Genomic DNA, 13,335 nt, shown 5'->3' with positions numbered 1-13,335 from the left:
TCTAAAAGAGTTTGTATCCCCACTAAACAAAATACTTTAAAAGGAGGGTATGTGTGTGTGTGCATTCTTGAGCTTAATGTTATCTTGGTTTCAAAGATAAGAATGCAACCTTCATAATTTTCCTCAAAACCTGAAAGATGGATGGTTGAAAGGAAGGAATAGCCAACCCGACCCTCCCAACCAACTTCTACAGCCTCGGGAGTTGGATGTGTGACTCTCCCTTTCTGCACCAGCCCAAATTCCAATTTGAAGTTTGTTATCAATCTTTAAATTGTTAAATGTGAACATATTAAGCATCTAAATCACATAATATCCCATAACATCAGAATATTTATGACCAATCATCTAGATCAGCAATTTAAAATCCCAGCTGCACATTAGAATCACCTGGGGAGCTTTAAAAGTATATCTATGCCGAAGTCCTACTCCAGAACAATTAAATGAGAATCTCTGAGTAGTTCAGAAATCTCTCTATATATACATATTTTTTTTTTTCATGAGTGTGTATATGTTTTAAAGCTCCCCAGGTGGTTCTAATATATAGGCAGAATGGAGAAATCCTGAACCAACTGATTATAGGAATAAATTGAAGGAGAACAAGGATCAGGAAACAAGGTCCAAAAGCTAGAAAATCAAATATTTAGTTGTTCAGTCTCCCCAGGACAGAAAAGCAAGAGAGAAGTGGGAAGAGGGGGTGTGTGAGCCACGCCCAGCATCTGCGGCTTTGTCCGCGAGGCAGTTCAGTGCAGTGGAGAATGGAGAGGGGAGCTGGCTGGACCCTGGAGGTCCCCCAGCCAAGCCTCCAAGGCCAGCTCCTTACCTCTTTATCTGCATGAACTTGGCGCTTCACTTAACCTCTCTGGACCTCATTGGTACATCTGTAAAGTGGAGCTAATAAAAATCACTGATTTCATAGGGGTTGTGAGAATTAAATGAGGTCATATGTGTAATCAGAGTATACACTTAAGTAGTAGCTACTGTCTAAAGAGATTTTACACCTGACTCATTTAAGGTAATAAATTGCCTGGTTCAAAGCAGATGCAGAAGATAAGTTTTAAATTAATTCTTAACTCTGTAATCCAGAGTTACTCAACACAATTCTCATCTTCTTTCACATAAAGGTCCTTAAATATTTGAACACAACAATCATTTTAGAAAAATGATTTTTTTTTTGTTACCTCATGATTATGGTTAAATAATTTGTCACCTCATTTAGTGCCCATTATGACCTGTTTTAGGAAAGTCTCATTACCCCCATTTTATAGACAAAGAAACTGTAACTCTGAGGATTTAAGCATCTTGTACTAAACCCAGAAAGATAGCCAGGCAGCCCCTCAGGGCTTTGGGGTCAAATGGCAGGCATTGGAGCTCAACTCTGCAGTCAGAAGCTGTCAGCTTTTCTGACCCTCAGTTCTTCCTCTGAAACACTGTCTCTGAGTAATAATGCCTACCATTCAGAGTTGCTGTAAGGGTTAAGGTGACAGAAATGAAGATCTGGCACACACAAGGCACTATTCAATGAACGCTGCTGTCATGATTCACACTCACATTCAGGACTTTCCCCACCATATCACAACTGCTTTCCCCTGAGCCTTTTCTTCCTTGGGTTACAAATCCTTGGCCCCTTCATCCTCAGTCCAGGCCCTCCCCATCCTAGCCATTGGTGATGCGCCTTCCCAGATAAGTACAGAAATGGAGAGTGAGGTTTGAGAAACATTTAGAGCATTTTGACAGAGTAATTGTTTGTTGAATCTAACAGTAAGAAAATCTTGGTTGTATTTCGTAAGTTATTTGCTTCATTTTTGTAGTAATGCATTTTTATTGTATTTTCAGAGACCATCATAGATTGGAAGTTTAAAAACAAAACCAAACCAGTCCTTCACCACAAAGTGCCATGGAGCACCTACTGCCAGCACCGAAGTGTCCTTGTCTCTGCCACTTGAGCAGTGGGTCTCCTTTTCCTGCATATACCCCAGCTCTGCAAGTAGAGTGCAAGTTTCCCCTTTAAACTTCCAGTGACTAAGCCAGTACCCAGAACAGGCGGGACCCTCAATAAATAAATGTAAAGAGGATGAGCGGTCTCAGAGCTAATTTTAGAGTGTCATCTACCTCGACTATTTACATAATGTAACCCTTTGCATCCTTGGAGAAGAACGGCTCTGTTTCATGGTTATGACCGAGCTCAACCAGAAGTGAACACTCTAGAAGTGGTGTTCCTTGGCTTGTAATGCATCACTCCAATCAATCAGTCATTGGATTTAGGTAAACCAGGATAATCTCATCTCAAGATCCTTTACTGAAGTACATCTACAAAGACCTTATTTCTAATTAAGGTCACATTCACAGCTACCAGGATTAGCACTTGAACTTATCTTTGGAGAGGAAACAATCCACAATTGTCTGTCCTCTGGCCCCCCAAAATTCATGTCCATCCCATGCAGAAAATATATTCACCCCATGCCAAAATCTTCTGAAGTCCCAACCTTTTACAGCATCAACTCTAGGTCCAAAATCTCATCTAAATGTTAGCTCAAAAGTCCCAAATCATATGATCTAAATCATCTAAATCAGATAAGGGTGAGGCTCTTGGTATGGTCTATCCTGAGGCAAAATTCCTCTCCATCTGTGGACCCAAAACCTAAAAGCAAGCTGTTGGCTTCCAAAATTTAATGATAGAATAGCCATAAAATGGACATTCCCATTCCAAAAGGGAGAAATTGGAAGGAAGCAAGGGGTCATCAGTTGCAAGCAAGTATGAAATCCAGCAGGGCAAATTCCTTTAGATTCCAAGACCTGAGGATATTCCTCTGTGGCTTATGCTTCACCCTCTGGCCTGCAACTGACCTCTGGGCTTGCAGTAGCTCTGCCTTCTGGGCCCATGGCTCCAGCTAGGTCAGTTTTTAGACCTCTGGTGACCACCCTCCCAGCCTTGTACTACCGTCAGGGTCTTTCTTCATTTTTTTTTGGTGAATAATACACATTTGCAACCAAGCCCATTTCCTGCCTATAAAATTTTGGAAGTCTGACAGCCTTCTCTCATTTTGTCTAGTCTTTGTCCCCTTCAGTCCAAGCTGGCAGTGTTTCCACTGGTACAATATTCTCAAAAACTTTGTGGGTGTCTCAGGTATGTCATGGGGTGGGGGTGGGAGAACACCATTAAATAAGAGGGTCTTCCACAGATACTTCATGGATAACCCTCTCTCTATTCCTGCTTCTGTTATCTCCAAGTACACTGTTGGCTCTCTCTCCAGAGCATGCTTTTCCAACAATTGAATTTCCTAATTTTAGCATAATTTGCAATCTTGATAGACCAAGAAACTCCTGAATGGTTAAGTGCTGTTCCTTTTTGCTTAACGGTTCCTTTCTCAATTTATCTCTTTCCTCTCACATTTCTCTACAAGCAGCAAGGAGAAACTAGGCCATACCTCCAACACTTTGCTTAGAAATCTCCTCAGCTAGATATCCAAGTTTAGCTTTCCATCCAACAATGGAACACAATTCAGCCAAGTTGTCTACACTTTATAACAAGGATGGTCTTTCCTCCAGTTTCCAATAACATGACCTTCATTTCTTTCTAACACCTCACAAGAAGCAGCTTTAATGTTCAGAATGTTCTACCAATATTCTGTTCATGATGATAATGTATTCTCCAAGACAATAGAAGCTTTCTCTACTGTCCAACTCACTTCCTTCTGAGCTCGCACCAGAACCTACATTTTTTTCTATCATGCATCTCAATATTCTTCTAGCTTCTACCTATTACCCAGTCCAAAGCTACATACACATTTTTAGGTATTTGTTACAGCAGCACTCCACTTCCCAGGACCAAAATCTGTATTAGTTTACTAGAGCTACCTTAACAAAATTACCAGTAACTTGGCAGCTTGAAACAACAGAAATGTATTCTCTCACAGTTCTGGATGCAAGAAGTCCAAAATCAAGGTGTTGGCAGGGACATTCTCACTCTGAAGCCTCCAGGGGAGGATCCTTCCTTGCCTTTTCCAATTTCTGGTGGCTCGTGGTTGTCCTTGGCTTGTGGCAGCATAATTCCAATCTCTCCTCTATCTTCTTGTGGCTGTCTTCCTAATATCTCTGTATTTTCTCCTTTTTTGTCTTTTATAAGGACACTGTCATTGGATTTAGGGCCTAATCCAGGGCAATCTCATCTCAAAATCCTTACTTTAGTTACAAATGAGATCACATTCTGAGGTTCCAGGTGGACATATATTTCAGAGACCTTATTCAACTTACTAAACCATATTAGCAATAAATGGAAAAAAATATATCATCCTCTCCATAGATGTAGAAAAAAACAATTGAAAAACTTCTATCCCCAACACTGATAAAAACATTCAGTAAACTAAGAATAGAAGGGAACTTCTTCAACTTGACAAAGGAATCTCTGAAAAACCTGGAGCTAATACCATATTAATGGTAAAAGACAGAATTCTTTCAGTTCATCCCAGTTTTGGGAAAAAGGTAAAGATGCACACTCTCATGTCTTCTATTCAGCATTGTACTGGATCCTACCTAGTGCAATGGGGCAAGAATGAGAAATAAAAGGCTGATTGGGATAGAAAAAGTAACACTTATCTTTATTTACAAACAACATCACAATTTTTGTGGAAACCCTAATGAATCTACAAAAAAGTTATTAGAACTAATAAACAAGGCTAGTGAAGTTTCAGGTTACAAAGTCAATATGTAGAAATCAATTATATTTCTATACATTAGTCATTGGAATTTGAAATAAAAAATAGCACCAAAAACATGAAATAACTAGAGATAAATGTAACAAAGTATGTGTAAGACTCATACTCTAAGAACTACAAAATATTGTTGAGAGAAACTAAAGAGACCAAAAACAAATGGAAAGATATATCATCTTCATGGATTCGGAGACTCAATCTCGTTAAGATGTTAATTCTCAAGGGGGTGACTTCATCAACATGGCGATGTAAATAGCTACTGAAAACTCTCCAGAGAATCAGTGAAAAAAAGGACAGTTATAATTGTTTGAAATTCTGGAGGAGGATATAGGCTGGAGAAGGACCCTGCAGAGGCCGAATTGAAGAAAGACAAGAAATTCTAGGTAGGAATCTTCCATGTTGGACCAGCCGGTCTGCTCCCCTCCCCCTCATTTGGTCTCATGTGGGAAAGGCACAGAATAAGCAGGTGGGACCCCTCTCATAATGGACACAGACTATAGAGTCTCCCACAGCAGCAAGACATACCCCACCATTTGAAGACCCAGGGAACAGAGGAGGATATTTCAAGGCCCAAGTCAGTGAGGGACAAAGAGACTGAGAAACCATGGACAGATGCTGTGTTAACAGCCCTAGGTCTGAAAGCCCTTCCCCCACCCTTGAGGGAAGCAGCCATTCCTTGCTGGGGGATGGCTGGAGTACTGGGTCAGCTGAGGGAATACTTTGCCACAGGTGGAGCTCCACATCAAGCCAGATTTTGGTCAGCAAAGTGAGGGCATAGAAATCCCACAGTTTCAGCTCACCTGTGTAGAAGCAGCCTGCACTTGGAGGCAAAACAGCTTCTGAGGTTAATTAAGCTACCAAACAGCACCATCTGCTGGACAGTCCAGAAGGTGCAAGGGAAGTGAAAAACTTCTAAAAAGATCCTCCAGACCCATTCTTAAGATGACAGGAGCTGGTCTACATGCCCTGTAAGGAAACCCAGCCCTGTTTTATCTGGGAAATATGGAAGACCCAACTGTTAAAGCAGGGCTCTAAAACAAACCCAGATCTTCTTGGCTGGCAGAAAGCAGAGTGCCATCAGAAACAAGCAGATTTGTATTACTACACACAGTGAACTTGCTGGGGTGCCCAGTGCCTGTCTCCCATCCCTGTGGCAGGCCACAGTTGGTGCCTGATTTTGGGCAGAAGACTGGGGGCAGGGTCAATCTGACAACTGGCCAATGAGACAAATAAAGAAATATAGAGATCAGAGAAACCAACAAGAAAATCCAAGGCAAAAGAGAGAAAACAACCTCCAGAATAAATTAATCAAGAAAATCAGATGTCATCTAGACAGAAAAAAAATCAAGAGCCACATCAGAAAACACAAAGATATGGCCCAGTCAAAGGAATAAACTAACAATACAACTGAGATTCAGAAGTTGAAACAACTAATTAAAGATGTTCAAACAAATCTTCTAAATCAAATCAACAAGTTGAAAGAAAATGTGACAAAAGAGATGAAGAATATAAAGAAGACACTGGGTGAACATAAGGAAGAATTCATAAACTTGAAACAACAAATGGCAGAATTTATGGGAATGAAAGGCACAATATAAGAGATGAAAACACAATGGAGACATACAACAACAGACTTGGAGAGGCAGAAGAAAGGATAAGTGAACAAGAAGACAGGACATCTTAAATCCTACTCACAAAAGAACAGATAGGGAAAAGAATGGAAAAATATGAGCAGGGGCTCAGGGAACAGAATGACAACATGAAGCAAATAAATATACATTGTATAGGTTGTCCCAGAAGGAGGAGAGAAGGGGAAAGTGGCAGAAGGAATAATAGAGGAAATAATCAATGAAAATTTCCCAACTCTTAGTAAAGACATAAAATTACAGGTCCAAGAAGCACAGCACATCCCAAACAGAATTGATCCAAATAGACCTAGTCCAAGACACTTACTAACCAGATTGTCAAATGTCAAAGAAAAATAGGAAATTCTGAAAGCAGCAAGAGAAAAGCAATCCATCACATATAAGAGTAAGTACAGATCTTTCTGCAGAAACCATGGAGGCAAGAAGGCAGTGGTATGATATATTCAATATACTGAAAGAGAAAAACTGCCAACCAAGTATCCCATTTCTGGCAAAACTGTCCTTCAAAACTGAGGGAGAGTTTAAATTATTTACAGATAAACAGACACTGAGAGAGTTCATGAACAGGAGACCTCCTCTACAATAAATACTAAAGGGAGTGCTACAGACAGATAGGAAAAGACAGGAGAGAGAGGTTTGGAGAAGAGTGTAAAAATGCAGATATCAGGAGATAGAAAGATGGTAGAGATCAGGCATTTGATGCTGAAGGAGTATAGAATGTTCAAGAGGACTGATTGTATAGATCCAGAAATGGATAACACAATACTGTGTGGTGGTAGCACAATATTTTAAGTACACTAAACAAAGATGACTGTGAGTGTGGTTGAAAGAGGAAGGTTAGGGGTAGGTATGACACCATAAGGAAAGATAGAAGATAAAGACTGAAACTGTATAAGTTAGTGAAACCAAGAGTGGTCAATGATTGTGATTAAATGTATAAATACAAGAATGTTTTTTAAAAAACCTGAGGGAGAACAAATGAATGTCAACTTTGCAAAGTGTTAAAAACGGGATGGTACTGGGGAAAAATACAATCAATGCAAACCAGAGTAAAGGCAATATATCAAAGCTAAATACCTAAGAGGGGGATATAAGGGAGAGGGATGGGGCTCTTGGCATTGGTGGTGTTGTCTGAACTTTTTATCATATTTTATTTCATTTTTTCTTTTTTTTTTGTTTGTCATCATTTTTTTTCCTTTTTCTTTTTTCTCCTCTTCCTCTTTCTTTGCAGAAGAAATGGAAATATCCTCATATAGATTGTGGTGGTAAATGTGTAACTATGTGATTATACAGGAATGGTGTTTTAAAGCCTCAATTTCTGTGTGAGACCAACGGAAGAGATGTTTATTTGGTGCAAAATCTCTATTTTATGTAGCACACTATATAATTGAACTTGTATGGCCACTTTATTCAAACACCATAATTACATCGACCTTTAAGTAGGGAGTGAGATCTAGTTGGCTTATATGGGTTAGTGTGAAGCCCCAATACATCCCAGAGTAATTTGGGCAGAGAATAAAAATGTATTTGCAAAATCCCCTTTAGGGACTGGGGGAAAATATGGAAATATTAAACTTCCTCACCTGGGGAATTACCAATATTCTCACAAGCATTGGGGACTACTAATTTAGAAGGCCGAGCCCTCAGTCTTGGGGCTTGCCCTTATGAAGCTTTTTACTGCAAAGGAGAGGCTAAGCCTACTTATAATGGTGCCTAAGAGTCACCCCCAGAGAACTTTTTTTGTTCTCACGTGTGGCTTCTCTCTAAGCCAACTTGGCAGGTGAACTCATTGCCCTCTCCTGTATGTGGGACATGACTCCTCCCAGGGGTGTAAATCTCCCTGGCAATGTGGGACATGACTCCCAGAGATGAACCTGGAACCAGCATCAAGGGATTGAGAAAGCCTTCTTGACCAAAAAGGGGAAGAGAAATGAAACAAAATAAAGTTTCAGTGGCTGAGAGATTTCAAAAGGAGTTGAGAGGACATTCTGGAGGTTATTCTTCTGCATTATATAGATATCCCTTTTTAGTTTTTAGTGTATTAAAATAGTTAGAAGGAAATACCTGAAACTGTTGAACTGTGACCCAGAAGCCTTGATTCTTGCAGATGATTGTATAACTATATAGCTTCTACTGTGTGACTGTGTGATTGTGAAAACCTTGTGGCTCCCACTCCCTTTATCCAGTAAATGGACAGAGGAATAGAAAAATGGGGACAAAAAGTAAATGAATAATAGTGAGGGTTTTGGGTTATGGGATGTTTTGGGTGTTCTTTTTTACTTCAATTTTTATTCTTATACTATTTTTTTTGTTGTTTTGTGGTAATTAAAATGTTCAAAAATTAATTATGGTAGAGGATCTAAGATGGCAGCATAGAGAGGAGTAGAAGCTAGTTAGTCCCACTGGAACAACTATCAAAAAACCAGAATAACTAGTAAATAATCCAGAATAACTGTGGGGGGGACAAACGTGACCATCCACTCATCATACACCAGCCTGAATTGGGAGGAATGCCTGAGATCGCAGCATAGAGTCTGTAAGTAATGACTGTGGATCCAAGCCAGAAGACCCCTCCCCCCACAGCCCAAGCTGCAAAGCCTCATGGTGCTAGAGAGAGGCTCTCTCCCAGCAGTCAAGTATAGCTCAGCTAAGCTCCAACTGGGGTTTTAATTAGCAAGTGTGGACTGCTCACTGTGAGCGACGAGTCCCCAGCAAGCAGACAGAGGCTTTGGGTGATGACTGACCTTGGAGAGCCAGAGGGTCACCGTGGACTAGCCCTGAAGGAGACTTTTGGTCCCTGTTTCAGCTCAGTGGAGAAAGCCTCAGCTGTTTTCAGTTCCCAGTGCTCTGACCCAGACAAGGGTGGAGATACCACAGGCAGAGAGAGACCATTGAAATGTTAATAACCTCTCCCTAGGGGGTCTATCTTCCCTAAGAAGAAAGGCGTGGGGCCCAGCTCTACTACCTGCCTTCCATTCAGTACCAGACCCCAGAGCCTGGGGGGAAACAGCCACAGGCCACACCTCCTTACTCCAGTCTGGAGTTACAGGCTGACAGGCTCCAGCTGCTGGGCAGAAAAGCACAGTGACCTGAGGCATCACAGGGTGTATCAATTTTCAAGAATCCTATATCCAACATACCTCTCCTTCAAATATGAGGAAGAGCTTGAAATATTCTTTGACAAACAGATGATAGAGTTTGTGAACAAGATACCTGCTCTACAGGAAACACTAAAGGAAGCACTACAGACAGAAAGGAAAAGACAGGAGTGAGAGTCTGGGAAAACAATTTTGGGAGATAGCAGCATAGCAGGTAAGTACACTGAACAAAGATGGCTGTGAATATGGTTGAAAGTGGAAGGCTGGGACCATGTGGGACACCAGAACAAAAGACGAAGGATAAAGACTGGGACTGTGTAACTCGGAAACCTAGGGTACTCAATGATTATAATAAAAAGTACAAATATGTTTTTACATGAGGTAGAACAAATGAATGTCAACATTGCAAGGTGTTAAAAATAGGATGGGATTGGGGGAAAATACAATTAATGCAAACTAAAGACTATAATTTATGGAAACATTGTATTGTGCTTCCTTTAATATAACAAAGGCAATATACCAAAACTAAATGTGTATGGGGGTGGTGGGGAATAGGGGAAGGGTATGGGACTCCTGGCATTGGTAATGTTGTCTGACTCATTATTCTACTTTAGGTTAATGCTATCTTTACTTTTGTCACCTTCTAGCTATCAAGTTTTGTTTTTTGTTTGCTTGTTTGTTTTTCTCTCTCCTTTCTTTTTCTTTAGCCTCTCTGCCTTCTTTGACTCTTCCTCCATCTTTGTGGAAGAAATGGAGATGTCCTTATATAGATAGTGGTGATGGTGCTGAATACATAGATACATGACTATGCAGGGAACCAACGATTGTTTACTTAGAACAGAATGTATGGTGTGTGAACAAAACCATCTTAAAAGAAATAGGTTGATGAAGAAATCTTGAGGGCGCTATATTGAGTAAAATAAGACAGACACATAAAGGCAAAAATTGCAGGGTCTCACTGATATGAACTAGTTATAGTATGTAAACTCATAGACATGAAACATAAGTTACCAGGATATAGAATGAGGCTAAAGAATGGGGAGTGGCTGCTTATTATGAGCAGAATGTTCAACTAGGTTGAACTTAAATGTTTGGAAATGGACAGGTGTGATGGTAGCATGTTGTGAGAATAACTAACAGTGCTGAAAGGTGTGTGAAGGTTGTGGAAAGGGTAAGCTCAGTGTCATGCATGTCACCAGAAGGAAAGTTAGAGGTTAAAATATGGGAATGTATAAAACAGTGAGTCTTGTGGTGGATAATGTCCGTGATTAACTATACAAATATTAGAAATCTCTCTCATGAACTAGAACAAATGTATGACACTATAACTAGAGGTTAATAATAGAGAGGTGTAGGAAAAAAATATATACCTATTGCAAACTATATACTACAGTTAGTAGCATTTTAACATTCTTTCATCAATAGTAACAAATGTACTATACAAAAACTATGAACCAATAATGGAAGGGGGCATGGTTAGGGGTATGGGAGATTTGAGTTTCCTTTTCTTGCCTTTATTTCTTTTCTGGAGTAATGAAAATGTTCTAAAAATTGAAAAAAAAATTGTGTTGATGGATACACAGCTGTATGATGGTACTATGGGCAATTGATTGTACACTTTGGACTCTGGATAGTTGTATGGTATGTGAACAATCTCAATAAAAAATATATAAAAAAATTAGTTATGGTGATGAATACACTACTGTATAATGGTACTGTGAACAACTGACGTACTTTTTGGATGGTTGTATGGGATGTGAATATATCTCAATAGAGTTGAATTTTTAAAAAAAGATGTCAATTCTCTCTAATTGATTTATAGATACAACACAACTCCAGCCAAAATCCCAGTAGACTTTCTTGTAGAAATTGACAAGCTGATTCTGAGATTTATATGGAAATACAAAGGACCTAGGGAAGACAAAATAAATTTGGAAAGAAACACAAAGTTAGAAGCCCTCACTGTCTTATTTTAAGTCATTATACAGCAACGGTATAATCAAGACTCTGGTATTGGCATAAGGATAGATGAATAGATCAATGGATAGAAGAGATAATACAGAAATTGACTTATATAGGAACAATTGATTTTCAACAAATTTCCAAGGTAATTCAGTCGGGAAAGTCAGGCATTTTCAACAAATTTTTCTTGAACAACTGGATATTCATGTAGCAAAAAAATGAACCATGGCCCTTACCTCATAATGGACACAAAAACTAACTCAAAATGGATCATAGACCTAATATAAAAGCTAAAATTATAAAATTTCTAGAAGAAAACATTGGAAAAAATCTTTATGACCCTGTGGTAAGCAAAAATTTCTTATAAAAAAAGCACAAACAAAAAAATTGATAAATTGGACTTCATCAAAATTAAAAACTTCTGTTCTTTGAAAGATATTCCTAATGGAATATCTCCTCTTCATGAGCAGGAGAAAATATTCTCAATACATATATCGATAAAGAACTTATATCTAGAATATATAAAGATCTCTTAACAACTCAATAATAAGACAAACAATTTTTGAATATGGGCAAAAAATTTGAATGCACTCTTCATAGAAGATACACAAGTGGCCAATAAGTACATGAAAAGATGCTCAGCATCATCAGTCTTCAGAGAGATGAAAACTAGAATCAAAATGGTATAGCCATTAAAATAGCTAAAATTAAAAAGGTGAACCATAGCAAGTATTGATGCTGTAGAGCAACTGAAACTCTCATAACATTGCTAGTGGGAATGAAAACATGGCACAACCACTTTGGCAAACATTTTGACAATTTTTTATATAATTGAACATACACTTACTATTTGACCCAGCAATTCTATTTCTAAGGATTTACCCAAGAGAAATTAAAAACATGTATCAACACAAAGACTCAGATGGGAATATTCATAGCAGCTTTATTAATAGTAGCTAGAAACTGAAGCACAACCCTATGATGGTTTGGATGTATTATTTCCCCCAAACCATGTCCTTTGATGCAATCTTGTGGGGGCAGACATATTAGTGTTGATTAAGTTGGAATCTTTGGATTAGGTTGTTTCCATGGAGATGTGACCCACCCAACTGTGGGTAATACCTTTGATTAGATTATTTCCATGGAGGTGTGGACCCGCCGGCTCAGCGTGGGTCTTGATTAGTTAACCGGAGCCCTATAAAAGCTCAACCAGAAGGCGCTCGCTGCTGCAGCTTAGAGAGATGTTTTGGAGACAACCACTGAAAGCAGACTTTTGCTAACACTTTGGAAATGCTAGACCAGAGTTTGCTCCAGAGACCCTAAGAGAAGACAAAATGCCCCAAGAGCAGCAATTTGAATAATGCACAGGAGCCAAAGGAGGAGCTGGAACACAACCTGGGATCAGCAAATGCCAGACATGTGCCTTCCCAGCTAACAGAGGTTTTCCAGAAGCCATTGGCCTTCCTTTGGTGAAGGTATACCTGTGTTGATGCCTTAATTTGGACATTTTCATGGCCTTCAGACTGTAAATTTGTAAACTAATAAACCATCTTTATAAAAGCCAATCCATTTCTGGTATTTTGCATAATGGCAGCATTAGTAAACTGGAACAAACCCAAATGTCCTTCAATAAGTAAACGGATAAACAAATTGTGGTATATTCATTCAATGGATATTAAGGGAATGAACTACTAATACATACAACAACATGGATGAATCTCAAAAACATTACGCTGAACAAGAGTACAAAGTATTATTCTGTTTACATAAAACTCTACAAAAGATGAATCTAATTTATAGCAAAAGAATATTAATCAGTGGTTGTCTGGGGCAAGGGTGGGGATTGATTGTGATGGGGCACAGAGAAATTTCGTGGGTGATAAGAATGTTCTATATTTTGATTGTGGTAAGTGGTTACAC

This window comes from Choloepus didactylus, chromosome 20 (genome assembly GCF_015220235.1).
Source record: "Choloepus didactylus isolate mChoDid1 chromosome 20, mChoDid1.pri, whole genome shotgun sequence".
In the NCBI taxonomy this organism is placed as follows: Eukaryota; Metazoa; Chordata; class Mammalia; order Pilosa; family Megalonychidae; genus Choloepus; species Choloepus didactylus.
The sequence above is the reverse complement of the archived record's forward strand: the minus strand, read 5'-3'. Positions refer to the sequence as shown.